Raw genomic sequence first — 24,731 nt, 5'->3', positions numbered from 1 at the left:
GTATGAGTTCATTCTTCTCATTGGGTACAACTGTGATCCCTCCTTTCTTTGGAACCACATGGACAGGACTCACCCATGAGCTGTCGAAAATGGGATAAATGACTCCTGCTTGCCATAGCTTCATCACTTCTTTTTGGACCACCTCTTTCATGACAGGATTCAATCTTCTTTGGGCTTGAATGGAGGGTTTGGAATCATCTTCCAACAAGATCTTATGCATGCATATAGATGAGCTTATCCCTTTTAAGTCAGCAAGGGTCCATCCAATGACATCTTGGTGCTTTTGCAGCACCTTGATTAATTCCTCTTCCTGTTCTTGACTGAGGGCAGAATTGATGATCACTGGGTAACTTCCATCCTTTCCCAAGTATGCATACTTGAGAGTAGGAGGTAGTGCTTTCAACTCCAGTTTGGGTGCTTCTTTCTCCTTTTTCCTCTCCTCCAATGTGCTTGGAATAGATATTTCAGCTAAGTTGACATCAGCAACCTCAACATTTAACATGGAATCACCATTTTTCAACCCTTCAAGTGCTTCTTCAAAGGTTTCTTGCACCACAGTTTTCACTGCATCTAGCCGCATACACTCTCCTAGTGACTCAGGTGGATAGCTCATGGCTTTGAATACATTGAACACCATCCTCTCCTCATGTAGCCTAAGGGTAAGTTCACCCTTTTGGACATCAATGATGGCTCCAACAGTGGCTAAAAATGGCCTTCCCAGGATTATTGAAGCCTTAGCTTCTTCCTGCATGTCCAATATCACAAAGTCAGCAGGGAAGATGAAGTTTCCTACTTTCACTAGCAAGTCTTCCACTATTCAATGAGGGAATTTGAATGATCGATCTACCAATTGGAGAGCTATTCTTGTTGGTTTAGCTTCCTCAATCTTCATTCTCTTCATCATTGTTAAGGACATCAAATTTATACTAGCTCCCAAGTCACATAAGGCTTTTTCAACTGTTATTTTCCCTATGATGCAGGGAATTTGGAAGCTTCCTGGGTCCTTCAATTTTTGAGGCAGCTTGTGTTGGATGATAGCACTATATTCCTCAGTTAAGATAACAGTTTTATCATTCCTCTAGCTTCTCTTCTTGGTCATCAATTCCTTCAGAAACTTAGCATAAAGTGGCATTTGTTCTAGTGCTTCTGCAAAGGGAATGTTGATTTGAAGTTTCTTGAAAATCTTCAAAAATTTGGAGAATTGGTTGTCCTTTGCATTCTCATGAGTCGTTGAGGGTAAGGAGCCTTTGGGACATATGGCCTTAGAGCTTCTTTCTCTTCTAATGGGTTGGAAACAAGTGTTTGTGCTTCTTCTTTGGCATTTGAACTGCCCTCTTCCTTCTCTTTTTGAGTCTCCCTTGGAGTCTCTTTCAATTCCTTTCTGCTTCTGAGGGTAATAGCTTTGCATTCCTCTTTTGAAGTTGTTGGACAAGTATCCAATTTGTGCTTCAAGCTTTTGAGTGGCAACATCTTGATTTTGCCGATTGGATATTACTTCCTCCTTGAATTTTTTTATGTCGTCAAACTCTTTAGAAAGGTTTGCAAGCATAGCTTCCATTTTGGCCATTCTGTCATCATCATGTGGTGATGGTTGGTTGGTTGGAATTTGGGTGTTGAGAGTGGTTGTTGTGGTTTTGGTATGGTGGCTGTGAATGAGTATTTTGTGTGGTATGGTATGATTTTTGGTTTTGTTGGTTCCCCCACCCAAAGTTTGGGTGGTTCCTCCAACCAGAATTATAGGTTTTAGAATATGGATCATTGGCTTGCCTAGATGAGTTTCCAAGGTAATTAGCTTCCTCCCAGTTAACTCCTTCTTCTGTCTCCAATACTTCTTGGGGTGATGGTTGAGTGTGAATAGCTGCAGCCTGAGTCTTCTCCATTTGCTTGGTCAATTCAGCTAGTTGCTTGGTAATCATCTTGTTCTGGGCCAAGATTGCATCCATATGGTTCAATTCCAAGACTCTCATGTTGTTGCTTCTATCCAATGCATAAAAGTATTCATTGTCAGCCACTGTCTCTATAACATCAATGGCCTCTTCAATGGTCTTCTTCTTGTTCAGGGAACCTCCAGATGAGTGGTCAACAGCTTTCCTAGATTCACAATTCAGCCCTTCATAGAAGATGTGGATTTGCACCTACTCATTAAACATATCAAGGGGACATTTCTTTGTCAAGTCTTTGAATCTCTCCCAAGCTTCATAAAGAGTTTCACCATCCTGCTGTTTGAATGTCTGCACTTCAGTTCTTAGCCTGTTTACTCTTTATGGATGGTAGAACCTTGTTGATAAACCCCAATTTTGTGGTTTATATTGTGTAGAATTTGGGGGGTTTGTCAATATTTTTCACACTTATTCACAAGAATTGCATGGTTTTGTGTTCTCTTCCTAACATTGCTTAATGATGAAAAATATGCTTCTTTTGCCTTAAAATTGCTATATTTTGACCCTCTTTTACTACCATTCGATGCCGTGATATGTTTGTTGAGTGATTTCAGAATTTATAGGGCAAGAATGGCCTAGAAGAGAGAAAATAAGCATGCACAAGAGGAAGGAACATGAAGATTTGGATTTTGGGAACTTTAGCATGGGCGCGCACGCGCACCTCGCGCGCACGCGTGGATGAGGACAGCTGGAAGTGGCGCGCAAAGATGGACGCATCCGCACAGATTAGGAAAATCCACACTAGCGTGCATGCGCGGTAAGCTGCACGTGACCTCGTTAAAGGAAATCGTGCCTGGCAATTTCTGAGGCTCAAGAGGCCCAAATTTAAGCTGATTCTGCATGGAAAAGACCCAAGGATGCTAGGGGAAAAGGGGGGATCATTCATTTTACACTTAGACACAATTTTTAGCTAGTTTTTTGGTTTTTGTTCTTCTAGAGAGAGGAACCCTTGTTCCTCTCTAGATCTACTTTGAAGTGATCTTCCCTTGTTGAATTCTGAATTGGATCTTGTTAATTACTAGTTTTGATTGCTTAATTTGAATTCCTTAGCATAATTTTGTTTAGATCTTGTGTTAGATTTATGTTTTCTTGTCAATTGTCATTTTATACCCATTTCATGAATCTTGTGAATCTTGAATTGCTAATGTTACATTTTGTGATTTCATGGTTAATTGTGTTATTTGAGTGATTCTATGTTGATAATTGTTAGTGGGTACTTGCAAATTTCAATTTAATTGCACTTTGGAAATGTCTTTTAGTAATGCTTACCATGTGTTTGATGAAATGTTTCCTTTGATTATGGAGTAGTTTTCTTTACTCTTGGCATAAGCTAAGGGAATTGAGTGACCTTGAGTCATTGGGTCTCATTGAATTGATGATTTGAGAACCCTAGGTGATCAATTTGATACCCATTGACACTAACCCACTACTAATCTAATTAGTAGATAGGTTGGGACTTATGGGTTGATGTGATCAAATCTATTTAATGTACTTCAAGCCTAGGAGTAGATAATACGTACTTAAGGCTTTTGAGAAGTAGACTTAGTGGGTTGGTACCTCATAATTGTCAATGTTTGATATGGAGAAAAGGATGGCGATCTCAATTCCCATGTTTAGCCAAGAGTTGCTGTTCATACCCAGGGTCGAGCTGTCTGAACTGGGATGTTCAGTAGCGAAGCGACCGACTTGTTCAGGTCAAGCGGACCGACTTCTTTATGAAGAACTCGGCCAAATCGACAGCAAAGCCCAATAAAAGGGCCAAAATAGAGGAACACGACCCAAAATCTAAAGGCAATCCCAGCCTATAGAGATAAAGGCGGTTTCCTTGAAGATAAGCTGACTTCACTCAAGATAAGATAAGATAAGATAAGATAACTAACTTATCTTATCAGAAAGATCAGCCCACGCTACTATAAATACACTGGAGCACCCAGGTATAACTCATGCTCTGATTCTATATAAAAACCTGCTTAATAGCCGTGCTAACTTAGGCATCGGAGTCTCTTGTAGGTACCCCCCACCCTCCGGTGGCCAAGGATCAGCAGTGCAGTAAGTCCAACGAGTCGGACCCAATAGCTCCGGCTATCATCAGCCAGCCGGACTCGTTATCTCCGACCAATACAGAAGATCTCATCCGAGATCGACCTCCAGTTTCAGGTAACCCTCAGAACATTGGCGCCGTTGCCGGGGACCTGGAAGTAATCCCAAAACCATGGCAGATGGCCATGACAACGACCACGATTCAGATTTGGAGAACATAATGCCACACAAGACACTACGCTAAAGGATACCCCGGAATCCAACGGAGACAAAAACTCGCCAAATCCGGGAGCCATGGAAGCACTCCGAGATCATTTGAAGCAGCTAGAGAAAGAAACCCAGCAACAACGGGAGATCGGAAAAGATCTACAAAGAGAAGTACGGCGACGTCGAGAACTAGAAGAAAAACTACAGCAATTAGAAGCCGACCTCAAAACAAAAGCTCCTTGGGCCACTCCTTAAGAAAAATCACGCAAAGAACAGGACCCATTCATCAGGGAAATCATGAAGACCAAAATTCCAAAGGACTTCAAGCTTCCGGATATGGTTTTGTACGATGGCACTACAGATCCCAACCATCATCTTAGCAATTTCAGAAGCAGGATGTACCTTACCGATGCCTCGGATGCCGTTCGCTGCAAAGCTTTTCCAACAACTCTCACAAAAACGACGATCAGATGGTTCGACAACTTACCTCCGAGGTCCATATCAAACTTCGACGATCTGGCCAAAAAGTTCCTGGCCAGATTCTCCATCCAGAAGGATAAGGCCAAGCACGGACCCAGCTTACTAGGGATCAAGCAAGGAGATCGGGAAAGCCTCCGTAACTACATGGAAAGATTCAACAAAACATGCATGGACATACAAAGTTTACCAACAGAGGCCACCATCATGGGGCTTATCAATGGCTTACGAGAAGGACCTTTCAGCCAATCCATATCAAAAAAGTATCCCACCTCCTTAGACGAAGTACAGGAGCGAGCAGAAAAATACATCAACATGGAAGAGAATGCTCGGTTGGGAGAAACCTCAAAATCTGGAGCCTCCTACCGAGACAAAGACAAGGACTCCAAAAGGAAAGAAGATCGACAAGGTGAGAAAATCAAAAAGTACCACAACTACACTCCTCTCAAAGTATCCCTGGTCGACATATACAAAGAAGTTTGCCATACTGAGAAAATCCTCCCAGCGCGACCACTCAAAGGCAAAAGGGGAGGAGGAAATCGGAAGGAGTATTGTGACTACCATCGAATTCGGGGACACTCTACCAACGAATGTTTCGATTTGAAAAACATCATAGAAAAATTAGTAAGAGAAGGAAAATTAGATCAATTTCTGGCCACCCGAGATGATGACCAAAGAAAAGACGGAGAGACGAAGATGATGGACGAACGGAAGGGTCACCTCGAACACTAGAAAGACACGTCCACATGATACATGGAGGATTCGCAGGAGGCGGGATCTCCAAATCATCCCGAAAGAGATACCTTAAAGAAGTATACCACGTTGAGGGAAAGGAGGACGCACCCGACATCCCGGCGATAACATTCACTAAAGAAGGTGCATCCGGCATCATCCCGGGACACGACGACCCCTTGGTCATCACAATTATACTGGCAAATGCCAATTTACACCGCACACTAGTAGACCAAGGGAGTTCTGCCAACATCTTATTCAAAACAGCCTTTGACAAACTCGGCTTAGACGAAAGGGAACTAAGAGCATACCCGAATAATCTGTTTGGACTAGGAGACACTCCGATACAACCGTTGGGATACGTATCGCTACACACTACTTTTGGAAAGGGGAACCAATCTAGGACCCTCAAAATAGAATACATTGTGGTCGACGTAAGTTCAGCCTACAATGCTCTCATAGGACGGACAACACTCAATCAACTCGGCGCAATAGTCTCAATAACACATCTATGTATGAAATTCCCAACTACAGAGGGGATAGCCACGGTAAAAGCAGATCAAAAGATGGCACGTCGCTGCTATAACGAGAGCTTAAACCTCAAAGGCAGAGGAGAAGTGTTTCATACAATTGAGCTTGGTGGAGCTCAGCATCGAGAAGAACTCCGTCCGCGCCCAGAAGGCGAGATAGAGAAGGTTCAGATTGGAGACACCTCGGATAAAATGACTAATTCGGCACGGTCCTAAGAGGAGACTCAAAAGAATCACTGATACAATTCTTGCGAGATAATGTCGACCTCTTCGCATGGAAAGCCGCAGACATGCCAGGAATAGACCCTAAGTTTATGTGCCACAAGTTAGCAGTCTATCCAGGATCTCGGCCGGTGCAGCAGAAACGAAGAAAACTCGGACCAGAACGATCCCGAGCTGTGGAAGAACAAGTACAAGCGTTATTGGAGGCAGGATTCATAAGAGAAGTCAAGTATCCACTATGGCTAGCCAACGTCGTTTTGGTGAAAAAGTCAAACGGGAAGTGGCGCATGTGTACCGATTACACCGATCTCAACAAAGCCTGCCCAAAAGATCCATATCCACTCCCAAGTATTGACGCTCTGGTAGATGCTTCCTCTGGATATAGATACCTCTCGTTTATGGACGCCTATTCGGGATACAACCAAATCCCTATGTATCTACCAGATCAAGAAAAAACGTCGTTCTTAACACCAAAGGCGAACTACTGCTACATCGTGATGCCTTTCGGTCTTAAGAACGCGGGAGCTACTTATCAAAGGCTAATGAATAAAGTCTTCTCAGATCACATCGGGAAAATTATGGAAGTCTATGTGGACGACATGTTGATAAAAACACAGAACGAAAATACATTATTGTCTGACCTGTCCCAAGTATTCGACACTATAAGGAAGCATGACATGCGACTCAACCCCGCAAAATGCACCTTCGCAGTTGAAGCAGGCAAATTCTTGGGTTTTATGCTCACACAAAGGGGAATTGAAGTGAATCCAGACAAATGTCAAGCTATACTCAACATGAAGAGCCCAACCTGTGTCAAAGAGGTACAGCAACTCAACGGGAGATTGGCCGCCCTATCCCGATTTTTAGTAGGAGCTGCGATAAGATCTCTCCCCTTCTATGCTACTTTGAGAAAGGGAAAACAGTTCGAATGGACGACAGAATGTGAGCAAGCTTTCCAAGACTTCAAGGAGTTCTTAGGACGGCCACCTATCCTATCTCGACCACAAGAAGGAGAACCACTTATATTATATCTCGCAGTAGGAAGCCGGGCGATAGCCTCAGCACTAGTCAGAGAAGACGAAAATGGGCAACAACCCGTCTACTTCATTAGCAAAGCACTACAGGGATCCGAGCTGAACTACCAAAAAATAGAAAAATTTGCCTATACTCTCATCCTAACATCTCGACGACTCCACCCGTACTTTCAGGCTCATACCATTAAGGTTAGAACTAACCAGCCCATAAAAGGAATACTGCAAAAAACAGATTTAGCAGGCAGAATTCTATAATGGGCAGTCGAGTTATCGGAGTTCGACCTCCAATATGAAGCTCGGACGGCCATCAAATTATAGTATCTGGCCGACTTCATCGCAGAATTCACAGATACCCCGGAAACTCACGCAGAATGGAATCTCTACATGGTCAGTTCCTCAAATAAAACTGGAAGCGGCGCAGGCGTGATAATAGAAAGCAACCAAGGAACCCAAGTTGAGCTTTCCCTCAAGTTCGGGTTCCCGGCCTCCAATAACCAAGCGGAATATGAAGCACTATTAGCTGGTTTGAAGCTGGCTAAAGAGGTCAGAGCTCAAAAACTCAACATTTACAGTGATTCACAAGTGATCACATCACAAATAACAGGGAGCTACCAAGCCAAAGACCCCACCATGAAAAAATATTTAGACAAAACCAAGTGTTCCGAGGGTTACCTGAAACTGGAGGTCGATCTCGGATGAGATCTTCTGTACTGGTCGGAGTTAACGAAACCGGCTGGCTGATGACGGCCGGAGCTGTTGGGTCTGACTCGTTGGACTTACTGCACTGCTGATCCTTAGCCACCGGAGGGTGGGGGGTACCTGCAAGAGACTCCGATGCCTAAGTTAGCACGGGTATTAAGCAGGTTTTTATGTAGAATCAGAGTATGAGTTATACCTGGGTGCTCCAGCATATTTATAGTAGCGTGGGCTGATCTTTCTGATAAGATAAGTTAGTTATCTTACCTTATCTTATCTTATCTTGAGTGAAGTCAGCTTATCTTCAAGGGAACCGCCTTTATCTCTATAGGCTGGGATTGCCTTTGGATTCTGGGTCGTGTTCCTCTATTTGGGCCCTTTTGTTGGGCTTTGTTGTCGATTTGGCCGAGTTCTTCATAAAGAAGTCGGTCCGCTTGACCTGAACAAGTCGATCGCTTCGCTACTGAACATCCCAGTTCGGACAGCTCGACCCTGGGTATGAACAGTGCCCCTACTTGAGCTCGGTCTTCCGTTTGAGGTCGAGTTCTTGACTTCGGTCCTTCTTTAGTGAAGCCGAACTCAAGCATTTTGTCGATTCCTTTGCAGAAGCTTTTTTGAATGTAGAACGTTTTTCTTCTAAAAGCGTGCCCTTTTGTATTAGCGCTTTGTTCTGGGGAACGTGCGAAGGTTTAATACCCTAATTAATTAGTATTAATTGCTCCGTTTTTCCTTTGGTTCTTTTATTTTGATTTTTGAAAGCTCAGAGACGGTTTCTCTTCTTTGCTCTTTCGTAACTTCTTCACCATTTTCCTCCGTTTTTCTCGTTCTCTGTTTTTCGCCTTCGTTTCCTCTTTTCCTTCGTGGCGGCGTCGCTTTGATGATTCTCGGGACAACTTACCTCTCCTTCTCTCCTTTGAAGCTTTTCTCTTCTCCAGGTGAGTTCCATTCGCATTTTCTTTTTTTTTCGCTGCTTTTGGCCTTTTGTGATTAAGTTGCGATTTTGCTTTGAGGGAAGTTTGGATCTTTCTGCTTCTATTGTGCCTGGTTAAAGTCGTAATGCGTGCTCTGAATCTTTTTCGCCTTTCCTATTGCTTTAATGTGCTTAGGGCTTCTGCATGTTATTTCTCGTTTGTGCTTTTGATGATAATGCATCTGATTCTGGAAAAAGGCTGGTGTCTTTGATGATTTCTTGTTTGGTATGCTCGGTGTTGGTGCTTGCTTTTTGCTTGATTTTGAAAAAAGTTTGCGCCTTTTCGCTTGGTTATTTTTACTAAACTGTAGAAATAGTGCTTTCTTCTGATAAACTGTATGAGGGTGATCCTTTTTGCATTTTCGCTTTCTTTTGTTTTCTTTCTGAGAGATGCCGGGGTGCGAGCTGTAAATTTTTCTTGGAAACTTTGCCTGATTATTGCCTCCAAAGGATGCCCCAAGATTTTGGTTTGAGTCTTGGGGTTTTCCTTTTCTGTGTGATCTCCTGCATCGTATTGAGTTGTTTTCTCCCATGTCCGAGATGTTTTTAGTAATCCCCTCTTCTTTTCTTACTTGTAGGATTTAGTTGGCCTCATGTCTTCTCGCAATAACATTGTAGAGATGTCTTCCAGATTTCCCGAGGGGATGTTCGATTGGCTGGACTCCCTTGTTTTGTTGTGTGTTTCTATTGTGGATGCTGAATTTTGCACAGAGCTGAGGAAGCGCCATAGAATTTGTGCTAACAGTTCCTGCGAGGGTGATTATGAGCTTGTTGCTCCTGACTCTGATAAGAGAGTTTGTTTTCCGACTTCCGTCGAGGGGGAGCGTCCCTCTTTCTATGCTTATGAATACTTTTTTAGCCAATTGAACGTTACTTTCCCTTTTACTGCCTTTGAAACTGATTTGTTGTGGTCCTGCAACATTGCCCCATCCCAGCTGCATCCAAACTCCTGGGGTTTTATCAAGATATTTCAACTTCTTTGTCAGGAGTTGGATATAACACCTTTTGAAACTCTTTTCCTTTATCTTTTTGTCTCGGCCAAACCTGGGGGTTCCTCCTAAAAGAAAGCTTCCTGGGTTTCTTTCAGGTCGGCCCAGGGGCATAAAGTTTTTGCCATGTATGATGAGTCGTTTAACGATTATAAGAACTATTTCTTCCGAGTCCGTGCCATTGAGGGGGTTCGCCCCTTTTTTCTTGATGAAAATGATGAACCTGCTTTTCCTCTAGAGTGGCAAAAGAATGTAAGAGTGCCACGTTACACGTGGAAAATTCTTAGTGAGGTTGAGCGGGCCTTTGTGGTCGTTCTTGAAGATTTGTGGGGGAAGCCACCCCACCTGGACACGAAGAGATTTTTGAGTGATCCATCTTTGGTTCAGGCTGCTTTGGGTACTGCCTGATTTGTTTTTATACTTGCTCTCAGGCTTTGTTTTTCCTGTGTTGTAACTTGTCTTTGTTTTTTGTGTTTTTCAGAGATGTCGAAGAATAATGATTCTATGAGAGCCTATAAGAAGGCAAAGAAGGCAACCGCAGCACTAAACCTCTCGGCCAAAGCGGCCGGAGAGGGGTCTTCTCAGTCTCTGGTTAAACCTCCTATACCGAGTTCTCCCGGGCCGAGGAGAGCAATTCCTACTCCTCGGGTCCGTCAAGTCGATCCTCCACAATCTTCCGTTACTGCTTCCGGTCCCCCTCCTAATAAGAAGCAAAGAACAACTGAACCTTTCAACCTTGATGCTCCTGACTTTGATGCAGTTGAGTTTGTAGATCAACAAATCGGCCCTTATGGTGTTCTTCCGATGGATGACGTGTCGATTCTTCATCATTTTGATTATATCACCCGGAGTGGTATCAAGTTGGCACACATGGGGGCGGCCCTATATCGGACTGCTCAAAGTCTTCCTCTCCATGCTACTAAAGCTTTTATGGAGGAGGCCAAACAGGAGTTTGATTGGATGAAGGATTTAAAGGAGGAGCTTGAAGTAAGGGTGGCCAGGTTGGAGAAAGATTTGGAAAATGAAAAGGCTATTTCTACTTCCTTGGCTGGCTCTCTGAAAATGGCCGAGGACACGGCTATGCGGCATAAGGACAGTTATTTGACGTCTTACCGGGAGGTGTTGTGTCTGAGAGAAGAGTTGGAGAATGGCTGGGCTAATTATTCCGAACTCCAAGGTCATCTTGTTGGCAGTGTAACTGCTGCCTATGAGAACCTGAGGGAACAAGTTCGGGTTATTGCTCCCGAGGCTGACCTGACCCTCTTTAGCTTGGAGAACATTGTCAGGGATGGCAAGGTTGTCCCTGATGACGAGGATGAGGAAGATAACTTTTTTACTTTTGCGGTAGATTTTGGTAGCATGCTTCTACTTTTGCGGTAGATTTTGGTTGCCTCCGAGGCTTTTTTAATCTTGTGGATGATAACTTTGTCTTTTGTGCTTGACTTGGTATTTCTTTTCTGTGAATGTTGGAACCCTACAGCTTAACCTCTTTTGGATTGCTTTTGTATTTTGTATTTTGAATCCTTTGTGGTTGTGGCAAGGTAGGTCTAACTAAGAATTTTTTCTTTTGGTTCGTTCTCGCTCTGGTTTTATTTCTGGCGATTCGTAACTGATTCCTTCAAGTTGGTCTCCGAGTTGTTTTCGCAGTCCATTTCCAAGTTATATTTGTAATCCCTTTCCTGGATCTTTGTCAGATCTCTTTCAGGAACTATTTTGATAACTTGTTTGTAGTAGGAGTCCGATTTGGTTGTATCGGTCTCCTTTAAGTTATTTGTAATCCCTTTCCTGGATCTTTGTCAGATCGACTTTGTCATGTCGAGCCCTTCTGAGTTAAAGTAATCCTCTTTAATAGGGTTGGCCAGACCTCTTTCCAGGGTTTACTTATAACTCGGGTTGACTTGGTCCGACTTCTCAATGTCGGCCAGTTTTAAAGTTATTATTTTAGTGATCCGTAGGACCTCGTCAGGTTCTTTTTTTTTTAGATCACTTTCGATAACTTCTTACATTATTCTGTGTTCATCTTTGCCGATTTGTAGAAATTGGTTGTCATCTCTAGATCGTCCTTTGGGTGAATCGCATTTTCACCTTTATCGGACGGTTTGTCTTTACCGTGATCGTGCAGTGAAATTGTTTTTCACTTTCTGCCGATCTGTCGCTTTATAATCGGACGATGAATGCTTCAGATTAATGCATCTTGAAATCTTTGTAGAATGTCTCAAATATATTTTATTAAAAGAAAAAGTAGAAATATATACATATGGGATTGTCTGAGTCTCAACTTGGTGCCTCATTAAAAAACCTTTTCAGGAAAAAGAGTGCATCCAATGATGAGATCTTTTATATCCTTTTTTTCTAACTATAGTACCTTCTGAGGTTGCAGGCGTGCCATGACCTGAGAAGCTCTCGTCCCTCAAGTTCAGACAGTCTGTAGTAGCCCTTTCCAAGTACTTCTATAACTCGGTAGGGTCCTTTCCAGTTTGCCGCCAGCTTTCCTTCTCCCGGTCGAGTTGTTCCGATATCATTTCGGATTAGGATGAGATCATTCTCCGCAAAACTTCTCGGCACTACCTTTTGATTGTATCTGGAAGCCATTCGGCGTTTTAGGGCTTCTTCCTTGATCTGAGCTCTTTCTTGTATTTCGGGTAACAAGTCGAGCTCTTCTCTTTGGAGTTGGGAGTTCGCTCCTTCATTGTAGTGAACTACTCTTGGCGATCCTTCCTCAATTTCTACTAGAATCATTGCTTCCGTTCCGTATGCCAATCGGAAGGGGGATTCCTTCGTGGTGGAATGTGGAGTTGTTCGATATGCCCATAGGACCTGTGGAAGCTCTTCTGCCCAGGTTCCTTTTGCATTTTGTAATCTCCGTTTTAGTCCAGCCAATATGACTTTGTTAGCCGCCTCGGCCTGTCCATTGGCTTGTGGATGCTCAACGGAGGTGTACTGGTGCTTTATATTCAAGTCGGCTACTAGTTTTCTGAAACCTGCATCCGTGAATTGAGTGCCATTGTCTGTAGTTATCGAATATGGAATCTCGAATCTCGTGACAATGTTTCTATATAAGAATTTTCGACTCCTTTGAGCGGTGGCATTCGCTAGGGGCTCTGCCTCAATCCACTTTGTAAAGTAATCTACTCCCACTATGAGAAATTTAACTTGTCCTGATCCCTGTGGGAAGGGGCCGAGAAGATCGAGTCCCCATTTTGCAAATGGCCAAGGTGAAGTCACGCTGATGAGCTCTTCTAGCGGGGCGATGTGAAAATTGGCATGTTTTTGACATGGTGGACATGTCTTTACAAATTCTGTGGCTTCTTTCTGTAGAGTTGGCCAATAAAATCCTGCCCGGAGTACTTTTTTGGCGAAAGCTTGCGCTCCGAGATGATTTTCACAAATGCCGCTATGTATTTCTTCTAGCACTTCCTTTGTGTTGGAGGTCGGCATGCATTTTAGTAAAGGTATTGAGATTCCTCTTTTGTACAGGATGTTATTTATGATGGTGTAGTACTGTGCCTCCCTTTTTAACTTTTTTGCCTCCTTTTCTTCTGCGGGGAGTGTTCCTTCTTTGAGGTATTTGACTATGGGGGTCATCCATCCTTGGTCCTGACTTGTTATGGCTAGGACTTGTTCTTCTTCCGAGATTGACGGGTTTTGCAACATTTCCTTGATGAGGCTTCTATTGTTGCCCCCTGGTTTGGTGCTGGCTAGTTTTGAGAGTGCATCAGCTCGGGCATTTCGTTCGTGGGGTATGTGGCAGATCTTGTATTCCCCGACTTGTCCGAGTAGTTCCTTGGTTTTGTCTAAATATTTTTTCATGGTGGGGTCTTTGGCTTGGTAGCTCCCTATTATTTGTGATGTGATCACTTGTGAATCGCTGTAAATGTTGAGTTTTTGAGCTCCGACCTCTTTAGCCAGCTTCAAACCAGCTAATAGTGCTTCATATTCCGCTTGGTTATTGGAGGCCGGGAACCCGAACTTGAGGGAAAGCTCAACTTGGGTTCCTTGGTTGCTTTCTATTATCATGCCTGCGCCGCTTCCAGCTTTATTTGAGGAACTGTCCACGTAGAGATTCCATTCTGCGGGAGTTTCCGGGGTATCTGTAAATTCTGTGATGAAGTCGGCCAGATACTGTGATTTGATGGCCGTCCGAGCTTCATATTGGAGGTCGAACTCCGATAACTCGACTGCCCATTGTAGAATTCTGCCTGCTAAATCTGTTTTTTGCAGTATTCCTTTTATGGGCTGGTAAGTTCTAACCTTAATGGTATGAGCCTGAAAGTACGGGTGGAGTCGTCGAGATGTTAGGATGAGAGTATAGGCAAATTTTTCTATTTTCTAGTAGTTCAGCTCGGATCCCTGTAGTGCTTCGCTAATGAAGTAGACGGGTTGTTGCCCATTTTCGTCTTCTCTGACTAGTGCTGAGGCTATCGCCCGGCTTCCTACTGCGAGATATAATATAAGTGGTTCTCCTTCTTGTGGTCGAGATAGGATAGGTGGCCGTCCTAAGAACTCCTTGAAGTCTTGGAAAGCTTGCTCACATTCTGTCATCCATTCGAACTGTTTTCCCTTTCTCAAAGTAGCATAGAAGGGGAGAGATCTTATCGCAGCTCCTACTAAAAATCGGGATAGGGCGGCCAATCTCCCGTTGAGTTGCTGTACCTCTTTGACACAGGTTGGGCTCTTCATGTTGAGTATAGCTTGACATTTGTCTGGATTCGCTTCAATTCCCCTTTGTGTGAGCATGAAACCCAAGAATTTGCCTGCTTCAACTGCGAAGGTGCATTTTGCAGGGTTGAGTCGCATGTCATGCTTCCTTATAGTGTTGAATACTTGGGACAGGTCGGACAATAATGTATTTTCGTTCTGTGTTTTTATCAACATGTCGTCCACATAGACTTCCATGATTTTCCCGATGTGATCTGAGAAGACTTTATTCATTAGCCTTTGATAAGTAGCTCCCGCGTTCTTAAGACCGAAAGGCATCACGATGTAGCAGTAGTTCGCCTTTGGTGTTAAGAACGATGTTTTTTCTTGATCTGGTGGATACATGGGGATTTGGTTGTATCCCGAATAGGCGTCCATAAACGAGAGGTACCTATATCCAGAGGAAGCATCTACCAGAGCGTCAATACTTGGGAGTGGATATGGATCTTTTGGGAAGGCTTTGTTGAGATCGGTGTAATCGGTACACATGCGCCACTTCCGTTTGACTTTTTCACCAAAACGACGTTGGCTAGCCATAGTGGATACTTGACTTCTCTTATGAATCCTGCCTCCAATAACGCTTGTACTTGTTCTTCCACAGCTCGGGATCGTTCTGGTCTGAGTTTTCTTCATTTCTGCTGCACCGGCCGAGATCCTGAATAGACTGCTAACTTGTGGCACATAAACTTAGGGTCTATTCCTGGCATGTCTGCGGCTTTCTATGCGAAGAGGTCGACATTATCTCGCAAGAATTGTATCAGTGATTCTTTTGAGTCTCCTCTTAGGACCGTGCCGATATTAGTCGTTTTATCCGAGGTGTCTCCAATCTGAACCTTCTCTATCTCGCCATCTGGGCGCGGACGGAGTTCTTCTCAACGCTGAGCTCCACCAAGCTCAATTGTATGAAACTCTTCTCCGCTGACTTTGAGGTTTAAGCTCTCGTTATAGCAGCGACGAGCCATCTTTTGATCTGCTTTTACCGTGGCTATCCCCTCTGTAGTTGGGAATTTCATGCATAGATGTGGAGTTGAGACTATTGCGCCGAGTTGATTGAGTGTTGTCTGTCCTATGAGAGCATTGTAGGCTGAACTTATGTCGACCACAATGTAGTCTATTTTGAGGGTCCTAGATTGGTTCCCCTTTCCAAAAGTAGTGTGTAGCGATACGTATCCCAACGGTTGTATCGGAGTCTCTCCTAGTCCAAACAGATTGTTCGGGTATGCTCTTAGTTCCCTTTCGTCTAAGCCGAGTTTGTCGAAGGCTGTTTTGAATAAGATGTCGGCAGAACTCCCTTGGTCTACTAGTGTGCGGTGTAAATTGGCGTTTGCCAGTATAATTGTGATGACCATGGGGTCATCGTGTCCCGGGATGATGCCGGATGCGTCTTCTTTAGTGAATGTTATCGCCGGGATGTCGGGTGCGTCCTCCTTTCCCTCAACGTGGTATACTTCTTTAAGGTATCTCTTTCGAGATGATTTGGAGATCCCGCCTCCTGCGAATCTGTCATGTATCATGTGGACGTGTCTTTCTGGTGTCCGAGGTGACCGTTCAGTTCGTCCATCATCTTCGTCTCTCCGTCTTTTTCTTTGGTCATCATCCCGGGTGGCCAGAAATCGATCTAATTTTCCTTCTCTTACTAATTTTTCTATGATGTTTTTCAAATTGAAACATTCGTTGGTAGAGTGTCCCCGAATTCGATGGTAGTCACAATACTCTTTCCGATTTCCTCTTCCCCTTTTGCCTTTGAGTTGTCGCGCTTGGGGGATTTTCTCAGTATGGCAAACTTCTTTGTATATGTCGACCAGGGATACTTTGAGAGGAATGTAGTTGTGGTACTTTTTGATTTTCTCACCTTGTCGATCTTCTTTCCTTTTGGAGTCCTTGTCTTTGTCTCGGTAGGAGGCTCTAGATTTTGAGGTTTCTCCCAACCGAGCATTCTCTTCCATGTTGATGTATTTTTCTGCTCGCTCCTGTACTTCGTCTAAGGAGGTGGGATACTTTTTTGATATGGATTGGCTAAAAGGTCCTTCTCGTAAGCCATTGATAAGCCCCATGATGGCGGCCTCTGTTGGTAAACTTTGTATGTCCATGCATGTTTTGTTGAATCTTTCCATGTAGTTGCGGAGGCTTTTCCGATCTCCTTGCTTGATCCCTAGTAAGCTGGGTGCGTGCTTGGCCTTATCCTTCTGGATGTAGAATCTGGCTAGGAACTTTTTGGCCAGATCGTCGAAGTTTGAGATGGACCTCGGAGGTAAGTTGTCGAACCATCTGATCGCCGTTTTTGTGAGAGTTGTTGGAAAAGCTTTGCAGCGAACGGCATCCGAGGCATCGGTAAGGTACATCCTGCTTCTGAAATTGCTAAGATGATGGTTGGGATCTGTAGTGCCATCGTACAAAACCATATCCGGAAGCTTGAAGTCCTTTGGAATTTTGGTCTTCATGATTTCCCTGGTGAATGGGTCCTGTTCTTTGCGTGATTTTTCTTCAGGAGTGGTCCGAGGAGCTTTTGTTCTGAGGTCGGCTTCTAATTGCTGTAGTTTTTCTTCTAGTTCTCAACGTCGCCGAACTTCTCTTTGTAGATCTTTTCCGATCTCCCGTTGTTGCTGGGTTTCTTTCTCTAGCTGCTTCAAACGATCTCGGAGTGCTTCCATGGCTCCCGGATTTGGCGAGTTTTTGTCTCCGTTGGATTCCGGGGTATCCTTTAGCGTAGTGTCCGCGTTCTTGTGTGGCGTTCTGTTCTCCAAATCTGAATCGTGGTCGTTGTCATGGTCGTCCGCCATGGTTTTGGGATGACTTCCAGGTCCCCGGCAACGACGCCAATGTTCCGAGGGTTACCTGAAACAGGAGGTCGATCTCGGATGAGATCTTCTGTACTGGTCGGAGATAACGAGTCCAGCTGGCTGATGACGGCCGGAGCTGTTGGGTCCGACTCGTTGGACTTACTGCACTGCTGATCCTTGGCCACTGGAGGGTGGGGGGTACCTGCAAGAGACTCCGATGCCTAAGTTAGCACGGGTATTAAGCAGGTTTTTATGTAGAATCAGAGTATGAGTTATACCTGGGTGCTCCAGCGTATTTATAGTAGCGTGGGCTGATCTTTCTGATAAGATAAGTTAGTTATCTTATCTTATCTTATCTTGAGTGAAGTCAGCTTATCTTCAAGGGAACCGCCTTTATCTATATAGGCTGGGATTGCCTTTGGATTCTGGGTCGTGTTCCTCTATTTGGGCCCTTTTATTGGGCTTTGCTGTCGATTTGGCCGAGTTTTTCATGTAGAAGTCGGTCCGCTTGACCTGAACAAGTCAGTCGCTTCGTTACTGAACATCCCAGTTCGGACAGCTCGACCCTGGGTATGAACACCAAGGAACTACTCGGACAAGTCGGGGAATACAAGATCTGCCACATACCCCGCGAACGAAATGCCCGAGCTGATGCACTCTCAAAACTAGCCAGCACCAAACCAGGGGGCAACAATAGAAGCCTCATCCAGGAAATGTTGAAAACCCGTCAATCTCGGAAGAAGAACAAGTCCTGGCCATAACAAGTCAGGACCAAAGATGGATGACCCCCATAGTCAAATACCTCAAAGAAGGAACACTCCCCGCAGAAGAAAAGGAGGCAAAAAAGTTAAAAAGGGAGGCACAGTACTACACCATCATAAACAACATCCTGTACAAAAGAGGAATCTCAATTCCTTTACTAAAATGCGTGCCGACCTCCAACACAAAGGAAGTGCTAGAAGAAATACATAGCGGCATTTGTGGCAATCATCTCGGAGCGCGAGCTCTCGCCAAAAAAGTACTCCTGGCAGGATTTTATTGGCCAACTCTACAGAAAGAAGCCACAGAATTTGTAAAGACATGTCCACCATGTCAAAAACATGCCAATTTTCACATCGCCCCGCCAGAAGAGCTCATCAGCGTGACTTCGCCTTGGCCATTTGCAAAAAGGGGACTCGATCTTCTCGGCCCCTTCCCACAGGGATTAGGACAAGTTAAATTTCTCATAGTGGGAGTAGATTACTTTACAAAGTGGATTGAGGCAGAGCCCCTATCCAATGCCACCGCTCAAAGGAGTCGAAAATTCTTATATAGAAACATTGTCACGAGATTCGGGATTCCATATTCGATAACTACAGATAATGGCACTCAATTCATGGATGCAGGTTTCAGAAAACTAGTAGTCGACTTGAATATAAAGCACCAGTACACCTCCGTTGAGCATCCACAAGCTAATGGACAGGCCGAGGCGGCTAACAAAGTCATATTGGCTGGGCTAAAACGGAGATTACAAAATGCAAAAGGAGCCTGGGCAGAAGAGCTTCCACAGGTCCTATGGGCATATCGAACAACTCCACATTCCACCACGAAAGAATCCCCCTTCCGATTGGCATACGGAACGGAAGCAATGATTCCAGTAGAAATTGAGGAAGGATCGCCAAGAGTAGTTCACTACAATGAAGGAGCAAACTCCCAACTCCAAAGAGAAGAGCTCGACTTGTTACCTGAAATACAAGAAAGAGCTCGGATCAAGGAAGAAGCCCTAAAACGCTGAATGGCTTCCAGATACAATCAAAAGGTAGTGCCGAGAAGTTTTGTGGAGAATGATCTCATCCTAATCCGAAATGATATCGGAACAACTCGACCGGGAGAAGGAAAGCTGGCGGCAAACTGGAAAGGACCCTACCGAGTTATAGAAGTACTTGGAAAGGGCTACTACAGACTGTTTGAACTTGACGGACGAGAGCTTCTTAGGTCATGGCACGCCTGCAACCTCAGAAGGTACTACAGTTAGAAAAAAAGGATATAAAAGATCTCATCATTGGATGCACTCTTTTTCCTAAAAAGGTTTTTTAATGAGGCACCAAGTTGAGACTCAGACAATCCCATATGTATATATTTCTACTTTTTCTTTTAATAAAATATATTTGAGACATTCTACAAAGATTTCAAGACGCATTAATCTGAAGCATTCATCGTCCGATTATAAAGCGACAGATCGGCAGAAAGTGAAAAATAATTTCACTGCACGATCACGGTAAAGACAAACCGTCCGATAAAGGTGAAAACGCGATTCACCCAAAGGACGATCTAGAGATGACAACCACTTTCTACAAATCGGCAAAGATGAACACAGAATAATGTAAGAAGTTATCGAAAGTGATTTAAAAAAAAAAGAACCTGACGAGGTCCTACGGATCACTAAAATAATAACTTTAAGACTGGCCGACATTGAGAAGTTGGACCAAGTCAACCCGAGTTATAAGTAAACCCTGGAAAGAGGTCTGGCCAACCCTATTAAAGAGGATTACTTTAACTCAGAAGGGCTCGACATGACAAAGTCAGCCCAAACTAAAAGTTATCAAAGTAGTCCCTGAAAGAGATCTGACAAAGATCCAAGAAAGAGGACTACAAATAACTTAAAGGAGATCGATATAACCAAGACGGACTCCTACTACTAAAAGTTATCAAAGTAGTCCCTGAAAGAGATCTGACAAAGATCCAAGAAAGAGGACTACAAATAACTTAAAGGAGACCGATATAACCAAGTCGGACTCCTACTACTAAAAGTTATCAAAGTAGTCCCTGAAAGAGATCTGAAAAAGATCCAAGAAAGAGGACTACAAATAACTTAAAGGAGACCGATACAACCAAATCGGACTCCTACTACAAACAAGTTATCAAAATAGTTCCTGAAAGAGATCTGACAAAGATCCAGGAAAGGGATTACAAATATAACTTGGAAATGGACTGCGAAAACAACTCGGAGACTAACTTGAAGGAATCAGTTACGAATCGCCAGAAATAAAACTAGAGGCAGAACGAACCAAAAGAAAAAATTCTTAGTTAGACCTACCTAGCCACAACCACAAAGGATTCAAAATACAAAATACAAAAGCAATCCAAAAGAGGTTAAGCTATAGGGTTCCAACATTCACAGAAAAAAAATACCAAGTCAAGCACAAAAGACAAAGTTATCATCCACAAGATTAAAAAAGCCTCGAAGGCAACCAAAATCTACCGCAAAAGTAGAAGCATGCTACCATTTGTTTTTATAAAAAACAAAAGTTGCTAGGCAAGCAACAAGAAAGTGTTAGCAAAACATAAAGAGTTTAAAAAAGCCCACAAGCCGGGCCAACTACATATCCGAAATAAAGATTAAAACTAAGGGTCAGAAGATTTTTTAGCAGCATCAGGCTGAGGAGACGGAGGCCGAGTCTGGAGAGGAACGGCATCTACGGTACCGTCATCCCGGTTCAAGATCTGGCAGTCGGGGTCAGAAGCGGGAGGACCAACCTCGGCAGGGACAGCAGAAGTCGACACCTTGGTAGAGGCTACAGGGGGAGGATCGACATCATCCTCATCCTTGTCATCAGGGACAACCTTGCCATCCCTGACAACGTTCTCCAAGCTAAAGAGGGTCAGGTCGGCCTCGGGAGCAATAACCCGAACTTGTTCCCTCAGGTTCTCATATACAGCAGTTACACTGCCAATAAGATGACCTTGGAGTTCGGAATAATTAGCCCGGGCATTCTCCAACTCTTCTCTCAGACGCAACACCTCCCGGTAAGACGTCAAATAACTGTCCTTATGCCGCATAGCCGTGTCCTCGGCCAGTTTCAGAGAGCCAGCCAAGGAAGTAGAAATAGCCTTTTAATTTTCCAAATCTTTCTCCAACCTGGCCACCCTTACTTCAAGCTCCCCCTTTAAATCCTTCATCCGATCAAACTCCTGTTTGGCCTCCTCCATAAAAGCTTTAGTAGCATGGAGAGGAAGACTTTGAGCAGTCCGATATAGGGTCGTGGTATGCGGAATCGTGATTACACTTTAATTATGTAAAATTCATTACTCTTTCTTTCCCTGGAAATGGCGCCAAAAACATGATGCCAAGACGATGGTTCACAACTCCATGTAACTAACCAGCAAGTGCACTGGGTCATCCAAGTAATACCTTACGTGAGTAAGGGTCGAATCCCACGGAGATTGTCGGTATGAAGCAAGCTATGGTCACCTTGTAAATCTCAGTTAGGCGGATATAAAACAGTAATGGGTTTTTGAAAATAAATAATAGAATAGGGATAGAGGTACTTATGTAAATCATTGGTAGGAATTTCAAATAAGCGAATGGAGATGCTTTTCGTTCCTCTGAACCTCTGCTTTCCTGCTATTGTCATCCAATCAGTCTTACTCCTTTCCATGGCTGGCTTTATGTGATACATCACCACTGCCAATGGCTACTTTCGGTCATCTCTCGGGAAAATGATCCAATGCCCTGTCACGGCACGGCTAATCATTTGGAGGCATCACCCTTGTCAATGGCTTCATCTTATCCTCTCAGTGAAAATGGTCAACACACCCTGTCACGGCACGGCTATTCATCTGTCGGTTCTCGGTCATGCTGGAATAGGATTTACTATCCTTTTGCGTCTGTCACTAACGCCCCGCAATCGCGAGTTTGGAGCTCGTCACAGTCATCCAATCATTGAATCCTACTCAGAATACCACAGACAAGGTTTAGACCTTACGGATTCTCTTGAATGCCGCCATCATTCTAGCTTACACCACGAAGATTCCGACTAAGAGATCTAAGAGATACTCATTCAATTCGAATGTAGAACGGAAGTGGTTGTCAGGCACGCGTTCATAGGGAATGATGATGATTGTCACGTTCATCACATTCAGGTTGAAGTGCGAATGAATATCTTAGAAGCGAAACAAGATGAATTGAATAAAAAACAGTAGTACTTTGCATTAATCCTTGAGAAACAGCAGAGCTCCACACCTTAATCTATGGAGTGTAGAAACTCTACCGTTAAAATTACATAAGTGAAAGGTCCTGGCATGGCCGAGATGGCCAGCCCCCAAAACGTGATCAATAGATCAAAAGATAATCCAAAGATGGTCTAATACAATAGTAAAAGGTCCTATTTATAATAAACTAGTCACTAGGGTTTACAGAAATAAGTAATTGATGCATAAATCCACTTCTGGGGCCCACTTGGTGTGTACTTGGGCTGAGCTTTAACTTTCCACGTGCAGAGGCCATTTGTGGAGTTGAACGCCAGGTTTGGATCCATTTCTGGCGTTCAACTCTGGTTTTTGATCCATTTCTGGCGCTGAACTCTAGAATTGGGCAGAGAGCTGGCGTTGAACGCCAGTTTGCATCGTCTAAACTTGGACAAAGTATGGACTATTATATATTGCTGGAAAGCCCTGGATGTTTACTTTCCAACACAATTGGAAGCGCGTCCTTTTGAGTTCTGTAGCTCCAGAAAATCCACTTTGAGTGCAGGGAGATCAGAATCCAACAGCATCAGGAGTCCTTCTTCAACCTCTGAATCTGATTTTTGCTCAGGTCCCTCAATTTCAGCCAGAAAATACCTGAAATTACAGAAAAACACACAAACTCATAGTAAAGTCCAGAAATGTGAATTTAACATAAAATCTATTAAAAACCTCCCTAAAAGTAACTAGATTCTACTAAAAACATACTAAAAACAATGCCAAAAAGTGTATAAATTATCTGCTCATCACAACACCAAACTTAAATTGTTGCTTATCCCCAAGCAACTGAAAATCAAAATAGGATAAAAAGAATAGAACATACTATAAATTCCAAACTATCAATGAAACATAGCTCCAATCAAATGAGCGGGACTTATAGCTTTTTGCCTCTTGAATAGTTTTGGCATCTCACTTTATCCATTGAGGTTCAGAATGATTGGCATCTATAGGAACTCAGAGTTCAGATAGTGTTATTGATTCTCCTAGTTTAGTATGATGATTCTTGAACACAGCTATTTTACAAGTCTTGGCCGTGTCCCTAAGCACTTTGTTTTCCAGTATTACCACCAGATACATAAATGCCACAGACACATAACTGGGTGAACCTTTTCAGATTATGACTCAGCTTTGCTAAAGTCCCCAATTAGAGGTGTCCAGGGTTCTTAAGCACACTCTTTTTTTTGCTTTGGACCTTCTTGATTTCATGAAGGATGATGGAGTGCTCTTGATGTTCCACCCTTAGTTGCTTCCAATAATTGTGTGGAAGAAAATGTATCCCCTGAGGTATCTCAGGGATCTCTTGATTTGCAGTCAAATGTTCTACCACAGAGCTATAGACCCTTGATGGAAGCTTTTGTTTTTCCTTTCCTCTTTCTAGAGGTTTCTCTGGCCTTAGGTGCCATCAATGGTTATGGAAAAAACAAAAAAGCTATGCTTTTACCACACCAAACTTAGAATGTTGCTCGCCCTCGAGCAAAAGAAGAAAGAATAGAAGAAGAAGAAGAAGAAGATATGGGGGAGATGGAGGGAGGTGTGTATTCGGCCATATGGGTGGGATTGGGTGGGGAAGAGATGTTGAATTTTGAAGGTAAGTGGGTGTATGGATGTGAGTGGTAAAGGGTTAATAGGGAAGAGTGTTTATTGGGAGTAGAGGATGATTGAGAAGAGAGAAGAGAGTGAGTGGAGGTATGTGGGGATCCTGTGGGGTCCACAGATCCTGAGATGTCAAGGCATTTACATCCCTGCACCAATTTAGGCATGTAAAATGCCCTTGCACATAACTCTGGGCGTTCAGCGCCAGGTTGGTGCCCATTTTGGGCGTTCAACGCCCATTTGTTGCCATTTCTGGCGTTGAACGCCAGAACCATGCTTGTTCTGGGCGTTCAGCGCCAGGATGCTGCCCATTTTGGGCGTTCAGCGCCAGAACCATGCTCTGTTCTGGTGTTGAACGCCAGGCAGGTGCTTCCTCCAGGGTGTGATTTTTCTTCTGCTGTTTTTGATTCCGTTTTCAATTTTTATATTTATTTTGTGACTCCACATGATCATGAACCTAAAAAGACATATAACTAAGAAAAATATAGTTAGATAAAAATTGGGTTGCCTCCCAACAAGCGCTTCTTTAATGTCAGTAGCTTGACAGTGGGCTCTCATGGAGCCTCACAGATGTGCAGAGCTTTGTTGAGACTCTCCAACACCAAACTTAGAGTTTGGATATGGGAGTTCAACACCAAACTTAGAGTTTGGTTGTGGCCTCCCAACACCAAACTTAGAATTTAACTGTGGGGGCTTTGGTTGATTCTGCTTTGAGAGAAGCTTTTTATGCTTCCTCTCCATGGATGCAGAGAGAGATCCTTGAGTTGTAAACACAAGGTTGTCCTCATTTAATTGAAGGATCAATTCTCCTCTGTCCAC

This window comes from Arachis ipaensis, chromosome B02, assembly GCF_000816755.2.
Source record: "Arachis ipaensis cultivar K30076 chromosome B02, Araip1.1, whole genome shotgun sequence".
Lineage (NCBI taxonomy): Eukaryota > Viridiplantae > Streptophyta > Magnoliopsida > Fabales > Fabaceae > Arachis > Arachis ipaensis.
This window is presented reverse-complemented; position numbering follows the sequence as displayed.